Source organism: Tenrec ecaudatus, chromosome X, assembly GCF_050624435.1.
Source record: "Tenrec ecaudatus isolate mTenEca1 chromosome X, mTenEca1.hap1, whole genome shotgun sequence".
Taxonomy (NCBI): domain Eukaryota; kingdom Metazoa; phylum Chordata; class Mammalia; order Afrosoricida; family Tenrecidae; genus Tenrec; species Tenrec ecaudatus.
The window spans coordinates 136252376-136262282 of NC_134548.1; the positions used below are offsets into that span (position 1 = coordinate 136252376).

Consider the following 9907-nt stretch of genomic DNA (forward strand, 5'->3'; position numbering starts at 1 on the left):
TTGTTTTCTCCTCCAGATTGTTCATCCAGCCTATCTTATTTAGACAGACCTGCGGAGTTAATAACATGCACAAAAACAAGACAGAGCAAAACCAAGCAACAAAAGAAAAAATACCAACAACAAAAGTCAATGACAAAACAACAACAAAGAAAAGCCTGTAGTTAGTTCAAGGAGTGTTTGTTGGCCTGTAGGAGTGTTTTCTGGTCGAGTTTGATGGGGTGCCAAGCCCTGGCCCCAAAGTCTATTTTTGGTACTCCCTGGGGACTTTGTTGCTCTGTTCCCCTTGCTGTTCTGTTCCACGTCCTTAGTGTTTTGCCTTGGTGTAGTGGGATCAAATCAGGTGGAATTCCCACACTGTGTCTCCAGTGTTGTCCCCTGTAGGGCTATGGGTCAGTGAGGGATGTCGTGTCTCGTACTGGGGCCGGCCATATGGTCTTCTCTGAGGATTGGCTGGTCTGAGTGGGAATATCGTCCTCAAGATTTGGTGGGCCAGCATGTGCTCCACTCTCTCTTCCTCACCCTTCATTTGCTCCCATGTGCTCTGATCAGACATGTCCCTCTCCGTGAGCTGCAGATTCAGTGCTGTCCTCTGAAATAAATTCTTCTTGGGAGAGGGGCAGGTGTCCATGTAGTTGGGATTGGGGCTGGCCCCTCAGACCTCTCCACTGGTTCCCTACTCCATGGCAGCATATTGTGTTTACATCGTGGAGCACTGGCTTGCAGTCTGGTCCCTCTTTCCCTGTGGAGATATAAACAAAACCCTCCCCTTGGGTGGCTTAGTGCCCTGAACATTATAGTTTTTTTTTTAGTCATGTGACATCTCTTCTCCACCACATTTCCCTCTTTCTTTCTTTTTCTTTTTTAGAAACACGAGGGTTTTTTTAATTTGTTTGTTTAATCATTTTATTAGGGGCTCATACAACTCTTATCACAATCCATACATACATCAATTGTGTAAAGCCCATTTGTACATTCATTGCCCTCATCATTCTCAAAACATTTGCTATCCACCTAAGCCCCTGGCATCAGCTCCTCATTTTCCCCCCTCACCCCATTTCTCTCTTTCCCTCACCCCAAACCCTCATACACTGGTTGTATCATTTTTATGTATGCATCAACATTTTCTACATGAAGATACAGAAACAATATATTACAATGTAGCACATTATAAACTTTTTTTTTTAATTTTAACAATTTATTAGGGACTCATACAATTCTTATCACAGTTCATACATATACATACATCAATTGTATAAAGCACATTATTATAAACTTTTTATAGATATTTGTTACTTACAAAATATGAACTGTATACCCTAACCCCCAAAATATATTGTAAATCCTAACCCTGGTAGTGCAATGGCTAAGCACTTGGCTCCTAGCCAAAAGGTGTCCCTTTCAAACCTACCCACTCCTCTGTGGGAGAAAGATGTGGTAGTGTGCTTTAATAAAAATGCAGTGTTGGAAGCTCATTGGAGGCAGTTCTACTCTGTACCACAGGGTCACCCAGCAGTTGGAATCGACTTGAAACAAGGGATTGGGTATGCACTTCAAGCTTCAAGTCTGGGCACTAGGTTTGCAGGAAGGAGAGCAGTGGTTGCCTGTTGGGCTGCTAACTGCAAGGGTTCCTCCTGGTGGGCCTCGGGTTGCTATGAGTCAGAACTGACTCACGGTCCCGACCACAACAAGCTCCCATGATGTGACCCAATACAACGTAAGCAACTCCATGATAGGATGTGCAGTGAGCAGTCAAGCAGCTGTAAGATTAGAGCGGAGTGCAACCTCCTATGTCACAAGCCTGCTGCGATCAAAAGTTTTACTTACTGGTATAGTCTGTTTCCTATAACAATAGAAGACACTGCGGAAAAAGCTTGTTTAGTTCTTGCTGGATCTGGATCTGGAATCAGCTCATCATCCTCTAGTTCTTAGGACTTGAGCCAACAGCCTCCCATCTTGCCTGCCCACCCTGGGAATCTTCATTTGTCTGATCTGCTGACCTCGGATTCATTCGCCTCTGCAGTCACCAGCCTATTGGCTTCCTACCACTCTTGGATTCATCAACTCCCACACTTATGTGACTAAGGAGAAGTCTTCAGTCTAACATCTGATCCATGGACTTGGCACCTGCCCAGGCTTGGACTTGACCAATCTGACAACTGCATGAGCTATTTTCTTGATATAAATTTCTTTCTCTATCGACTTAGAGAATTGGAAATTATGGCTTCAGTTCTCTAGAGAACCCAGTCCAAAATACTACGTATTTTCTTCTTTTAGATGTTACTATTTGTGGAAATGCTTCCTTAATTCCCCTTTTAAAATAGTCACTATTGACATAGAAATCCAAATGATTTTTAAAAGTCATTTTATTGGGGGCTCATACAACTCTTATCACAATCCATCCATCCATCCATTGTGTCAAGCACTTTTGTACATTTGTTTCCTTCATCATTCTGAAAGCATTTGATTTCTACTTGAGTCTTTGGTATCAGCTCCTCATTTTTCCCCTCCCTTCCCCTCTCCCCTTCCCCATGAACCCTTGATAATTTATAAATTATTATTATTTTGTCATATCTTATACCATCCAATGTCTCCCTTCACCCATCCCCCAGGGAGGAGGTTAAATGTATGTAGATCCTTGAAATCTGTTCCCCCTTTCTCCCTCAACTTCCCTCCACCCTTCTGGTGAACCAATGTAGATTTAGTAGTGTTAGTTGATTAGAACTCTTACCTTCCCCTCTAATTCTCTAAGATGATGACATATGTAAAAAATGATGGAAAGACTTTCTCATTGGATTCCAAAACATCAAGAGTAAGAGGTTTCAAAAAAAAGAATTACAGGTTTCTCTTTTCCAGTTAGTTCTTCCTCATCAGCCAGTATAATGTTCTGTAAATAATTACTTGATTCCAGAAATTTAGGAGTATATCTACATTTGTTATGCTTAGATATGAAGGTGTAAAGGATCAGCCATTAAAATACATAGATAAATGAATCAGTAATTGAAGGAGGATATGTGGCTGGCTAATTTCCTCTTGCCATGAGACCAGGAGAATTGAATGGTGCCCAAGTACCATCACTGAACATTTTGATCAAAGATTCTACAGAAGAATCCTAGGCTTTCTGTAACTACTATATTGAGATGATCTTGAAACCTTAAACCAAAGCTATCCTCTTAATTTATCTATCTTAAAATCAGTAAGTAAAACCTCTGTCTTGCACATTAAGCTCTTTTAAGAACAGTGTGTTGCAGCCTGGCCCACCAGGCCTTGAGAATGATGTTCCTAAGTAGAGCAGCCAGTCCACAGAGATAACAACATGGCTGGCCCCACTATGAGACAGGATGCCCCTCAGTGACTAAGGGCGATACAGGGGACAGCACCGGAGACACTGTGTGGGAATTGCACCTGACCTGATCCCACCACACCGAGGCAAAGCACTGGGGGAGTGCAGTGGAACAGCAAGGGAATGGAGTGGCAAGGTCCCCAGGGAATGCTGAAAGTGGACTTTGGGGCCAAGGCGGGGTGCCCCAACAGACTGGACTGGAAAACACTCCTAAGGGCCAGCAAACGATCCTTGAACTAACTACAAGCTATCCTTTCGTGAAGTGTTTTGTTTTGTTCTTTGTCAGTGGTTTGTTTTTGTTGTTTTGTTGTCTGGTTGTATACTGTTGCTTTGTTTTCCTCTGTCTTGTTTTCGTGCATGTTAGTGTCTCCACAGGTCTGTCTGAATAGACAGTCTGCATGAACTATCTGGAGGAAAAAGAATGGGACCGACAGTTCCAGGGGGACTTGGGGTGGGGGGAGGTAGGGAGGTAAGGAAGTGGTGTTAACAAACACAGGGACAAGGGAAAACAGGGGACCCAAAATGGTAGTGAGGGGGGAGTGGCAGGCCTGGTGGGGAATGATCAAGGGTAAGTTTGCGTAGAGAAGAGGTATAGCTGTAGCCCAGGTGGGGACGGAGTATGGTAGTGGGGCAGGAGGAAAGTCAAGGGATATGGAGGAAAGAGCTAAGAGTCAAGGGGCATTTATGGAGGTCTAGACAAAGACATGTACATGCAAATATATATATATATATATATATATATATATATATATATATATATATATATGGATGGGGAAATAGATCTATGTGTCTATATTTATAGGATTAGTATTAAGGTGGCGGAAGGACCTTGCGCCTCTACTCAAGCACTCCCTCAATGCATGAATACTTTCTTCTATTAAATTGGCACTCTACGATGCTCACCCTCCCAACACAACTGCTGAAGCCAAAGCGGGTGAACAAGTAAATGTGGAGAAGAAAGCTGATGGTGCCCGCCTATCAAAAGAAATAGTGACTGGGGTCGTAAAGGCTTGAAGATAAACAAGCGGCCATCTAGCTCAGAAGCAACAATGCCCACATGGAAGAACACACTAGCCTATGTGATCACGTGGTCCCGAAGGGATCAGTTATCAGGCATCAAAGAACAAAAAAATCATATCATTGGCTGCATACCTCCATGATACGATCGCCAAAGACAAACGGGTACATAAGCAAATGTGGTGAAGAAAGCTCATGGTGCCCGGCTATCGAAAGAGATAGTGTCTGGGGTCTTAAAGGCTTGAAGGTGAACAAGAGGCCATCTAGCTTAGAAGCAATAAAGCCCACATGGAAGAAGCACACCAACCTGTGCGATCATGAGGTGCCAAAGGGACCAGGTATAAGGCATCATGCAAAAATGCAAAAAAAATTATATATATATATATATATATACACACACACACACACACCATAGTGAATGAAGGGGGAAGTGCAGAGTGGAGACCCAAGGCCCATTTGTCGGCCACTGGAGATCCCCTCACAGAGGGGTATAGGAGAGGAGATGGGTCAGTCAGGGTGCGAGGTAGTACCGATGAAGAACACAGCTTTCCCCCAGATCCTGGATGCTTCCTCCCCCCAACTACCATGATCCAAATTCTACCTTGCAGGACTGGATAGGGCAGAGGTTGTACACTGGTGCATATGGGAGCTGGAGGCACAGGGAATCCAGGGTGGATGATACCTTCAGGGCCAGGGGTGTGAGGGACGATGCTGGGAGAGTGGAGGGTGAGTGGGTTGGAAAGGGGGAACTGATTACAAGGATCCACATGTGACCTCCTCCCTCGGAGATGGACGGCAGAGAAGGGGGGGAAGGGAGACTCCGGATAGGGCAAGATATGACAAAATAACAATCTATAAATTATCAAGGGCTCATGAGGGAGTGGGGAGCGGGGAGGGAGGGGAAAAAAGAGGAAAGGGCTTAAGTGGAGAGCAAATGCTTTGAAAATGATTCGGGCAAAGAATGTACGGATGTGCTTTATACAATTGATGTATGTATATGTATGGATTGTGATAAGAGTTGTATGAGCCCCTAATAAAATGAGAAAAAAAAGAACAGTGTGTTGTTGTACACACAGAATGACGTATTTCCCATTCAATCCGTCTCATTGAGAGTCTTCTTATGCTTAAGAGGGCGTTCTTTTCCAGGGACTGCTCTTGTTGTTCTCCCAATTGATTTTCGTGCGTTGACCTTATACCCTGTCACTTTGCTGAATTCATTTATTAACTCTAGGTGAGCTTTCTTGTAGATTCTGTAGGGTTCTCTCTATATAGGCTTATATCATCTGCAAAAAGATAGTTTTACTTCTTCCTTCCTAATTTAGACACTCTACCTTTCCTTCCCTTTTTCTTTTCTTAATTGCTCGGTTTAGGACTTTCAGTACATCTTAGTCTTAGTCTTCATTTTAGTTTTCCTTTGAGTATGTTAGCTGTGAATTTTTCATAAATTCACTTATCATATTTGAGTACTGATTCAATCTCTTCCTTTGTTATAGGACTGCAGAGATTTTTCTATTTCCCCTTGAATTTATGTGTTTCTAGGTATTTGCCCATTTTATCTAGGTTATCTCATTTATTGTTCATCACATTTTCTTTTTATTAGCAATAAAATAAAATATTATTATGTAATTGTGTCCAAAACTGGCAAATTGATTACGTATTCAAAACTATGAAATTGTTCACAAATTTGCATGACAATTTTATGCAGGGGCCACACCAATCTCTGTATCGTTCCAATTTTTAGTATATAGGTGGCTAAAGTGAGAACCATAGTAATTGTTTATGCTACTGCTTCATTTCTGTAAGGTCAGTTGTAATATCCTTACTTTTCTTTCTGATATTGAACCCTAATGCCATGACCCTTTCATACAATTCCTCATGTTGTGGTGACCCCCAACCATAAAATTATTTTCGTTGCTCCTTCATCACTGTCATTTGCTACTGTTATGAATCGGGCGAGCCCTGTGAAAGGGTCGTTCAACCCTCAAAGGGGTCGCAACCCACAGGTTGAGAACCGCTGCATTAGAGGGACGTTTGGTGTTAGCATGCAGTTGGATGGAGTCGAAAGACATGTCGAACGTCAGCCTTGTTTCACTTGGCCTTGGGCTGGTGTGGAGTTGCATTTTCCTTCCCTCTCCTGAAGTCGGAGGAGGTCAGACATGGCCCTTATGCTATTTTCTTCGCCCACCCGTTGTTCAGCAGTGTGCTGTTTCATTTCCACACACTTGGCATTATTTTAATGTTTTAATAGATATTGGTATTTGCATTTTGCATAACCTGTGGTTTATCCTGGGGAATGATCTATGTACCCAGAGAAGAGTTTATGTTGTGCTGTCACTGAGTTGAGTGTACTAATCATTTGTGAAAAATGGAAGAGAAAGATAATAGACTTTTTGGTGAACTCTTGAAGTGAACTCTCTCATATGCAAGTCTATTAGATCTAGTTGGATTATGGCATTATTAAAACTTTCCATTTCTTTACTGAACTTCTTTGTACATGCCCTAGCCATTATTGAAAGTGGTGTGGGGAAGAGGGAAAAAAAAGAAAGTGGTGTGTTGAAGTCTCCAAGTCTAATTGTAGAACGATCTACTCCTCTGATTAATTCTGTCGCTGTTTGTTTTCTACAATTTGGAAATCTGATGCCAGAAGTCACTGCCATGAGTCCGTCCCGACTCGTGGTGACCCTGCAGGACAAGGTGGAGCTGCCCCTGTGGGTGTCCGAGACTGAAACTCTTCATGAGAGTAGAAACTCTCGCCTTGCTCCCTCGGAGCAGGTAGTGGGTTCAAACTGTTATAGCGTCTTAATCGATTGATCCTTGTCTCTTATAACTGATTTGACTTAAAGTTCATTTTGGATGATATTCAACTCACCACCCTCGTCCTGTTCTGGCTACAATTTGTGAGGAATAATTTCTTATCCTTTCACTTCCAACCAATTTGGACATTTGGATCTAAAATGAGTCTATAAGAAACCCATACAATTGAATCACCTTTTAAAATTTTTATTCTGTCACTCTATCTTTTGGTTGGAGCATTTAGTCTATTTGTATTCCCTGTGTTTCCAGTTCCTATCTGTACCAGTGTACATCCTCTGGTCTGGCCAGATTTGTAAGGTAGAATTGGGATCATGATAGTGGGGGTGGAGGGAGAAAGCATTTAGGAACTAGAGGAAGGTTGTATGTTTCATCGTTGCTACACTGCACCCTGACTGGCTCATCTCTTCCCCAATACCCTTCTGTAAATGGCCTACAAATGGGCTTTGGGTCTCCACTCTGCACTCCCCCCTCTCATTCACTATGGTAAGATATTTTTGTTCTGATGATGATTGATACCTGATCCCTTCAACACCTTGTGATCGCACAGGCTGGTGTGTTTCTTCCAAGTGGGTTTTGTTGCTTCCCAGCTAGATGGCCACTTGTTTACCTTCAAACCTTTAAGACCCCAGACGCTATATCTTTTGATAGCCGGGGACCATCAGTTCTCGTCACCACATTTGCTTATGCACCTGCTTTGTCTCAGCGGTTGTGTCGGGAAGGTTGGCATCATAGAATGCCAGTTTCTGCCAAGGTTTCTGAGAAGACATTTGCTTCTCTCCTGCAGCACTTAGGGTTTTCTTTTGATTTTCAATTTTGGAGAGCTTGATAGGTCTGTGGTGTGGATCGTTGGGGGTTATCCTCCTTGCAGTTTGCTGAACTTCTTCAATTTACTGATTCATATCATTTCTCAGATTGGGAAAGTCTCCTGCCATTCTTTAAATATAGTTTTTGTCCCCTTCTCTTTCCCATCTTCTTCTGAGAGTCTCATGATGAGCGTGTTGACTCGTTTGATGCTTTCCACGTTCCTATTAAGCTATACTAAGCACTCTTCAGCCTTCTCTCTTGGTGCTCTTAAGATTTCATAATTTCCTCATTGTGAATGAGGAGGTGTGAGAAGCAACAAAGCCCACATGGAAGAAGCACTTTCCTCTAGTTCTTAAATGATTTTTCCCCCAACCCCTACTCTCACGATCCTGATTCTGCCTTCCAAATATGGCTATACCAGAGCATGTACACAGGTACAGATAAGAGCTAGAAACACAGGGAATCCAGGACAGATAAACCCCTCAGGACCAATAATGAGATTAGTGATATCAGGAGGGGGAGGGGGAGGTGGGGGACAAAGGGAGAACTGATCACAATGATCTACATATAACCCCCTCCTAGGGGGACAGGCAAAAGAGAAGTAGGTGAAGGGAGACATCGGACAGTGTAAGACCTGAAAAAATAATAATCATTTATAAATTATCAAGGGTTCATGAGGGAGGGAGGAGATAAAATGAGCTGATACCAAGGTCTCAGGTGGAAAAAAATGTTTTGAGAATGATGATGGCAACAAATGCACCAAAGTGCCTGACGCAATTGATGGGTGGATGGACTGTGGTAAGAGATGTATGGGGCCCCCAATAAAATGATTAAAATTTAAAAAGATTCCATAATTTCAATGACCTTTTCCACTAGTTTGTGGATTTTCTTCTTCAGATAACTCAAATCTGCTGTGAATTCCTCTCGATGAGTTTTTTTGTTTCCATTATATCTTTTGATTCCAGTATGTCTGTTTGGTTTATTTGTATAGTGTCTATCTCTTTATATTCTCATTTTATTCATGCTTCATTTTTCCTGATTTCCTTCAGTTCTTTGAGCTCCTTTAATATTGTACTACAGTCTTCCAATCTGTTCAGTATCCAGGTTTCCATAGAGACAAATTCTCTCCCTCCGCCTTGTTCTTTTAAATGGGCTATCATTTCCAGTTCCTTTGTGTGCTTTGTTATTTTAAAAATTGAAACCCAGGGCATTTAAATATTACAGTGCATTTTCTTTCTCAATCCCCTGTATACAAGACACTTTGGAAAGTGCTAATTCCTGCAACAAATTCCTAGGTGAGGACATTCTTCAGATATTGCCCATTGTTCTCTCCCTCAGCCCTTTGGCTCTCTGCTGAAAGCTGATTCAGGGTTCAGTCCTTCAGCAGCTCCCACACTGAGTAGAAAACACACACTGATCAACATGTCCTGAGCTAGTCACAACCTTCTGCCCTTGTTCACCTCTCCCTTCTCCATTCTGTGAGGCTCTGATTCAGGCCAGACTGAGGTCCTAGCCCTTCAGGCGTTACCCAAACTGTTCAGAACATACACCCTGTAGACTCTGCCAGGAAGACAGGTGCCATTTCCTTCACAGCCAGAGGTCCGGAACTTTCTTAATGCAGAAGTGAGCTGTAGGTCAGCTGGAGTGGGGGCTACAGCTCCACAGAAGCCGTCTTTCTGCCATGCTGAAAGAGGGATGGGGGGAGTAAGAGAAGAGATTTTCCTACAAGCATAAATCGTCCTTACCTCGTTGCTGACATCAGAGAACATCAGAAAGATGTTTACTTGTATTTCATTGACTATGCAAAGACATTCAACTGTGTGGATCATAATAAACTGTGGATCACCTTGATAAAAATGGGAATTCTGGAACACTTCGTTGTGCTCACACAGAACGTGTACTTGGATCAAGAAGCAGTTGTGCGAACAGAAC

At 42.6% G+C, this 9907-nt stretch overlaps 1 non-coding gene across 1 annotated transcript; it reads right to left on the reverse strand.

Moving 5' to 3' along the window:
* Window positions 1-6017: 6017 nt before the first annotated feature.
* LOC142435255 (U6 spliceosomal RNA) lies at window positions 6018-6124 on the reverse strand. Its single transcript, XR_012781351.1, has one exon. It is a non-coding gene; the product is annotated as a U6 spliceosomal RNA (small nuclear RNA).
* Window positions 6125-9907: the final 3783 nt, after the last annotated feature.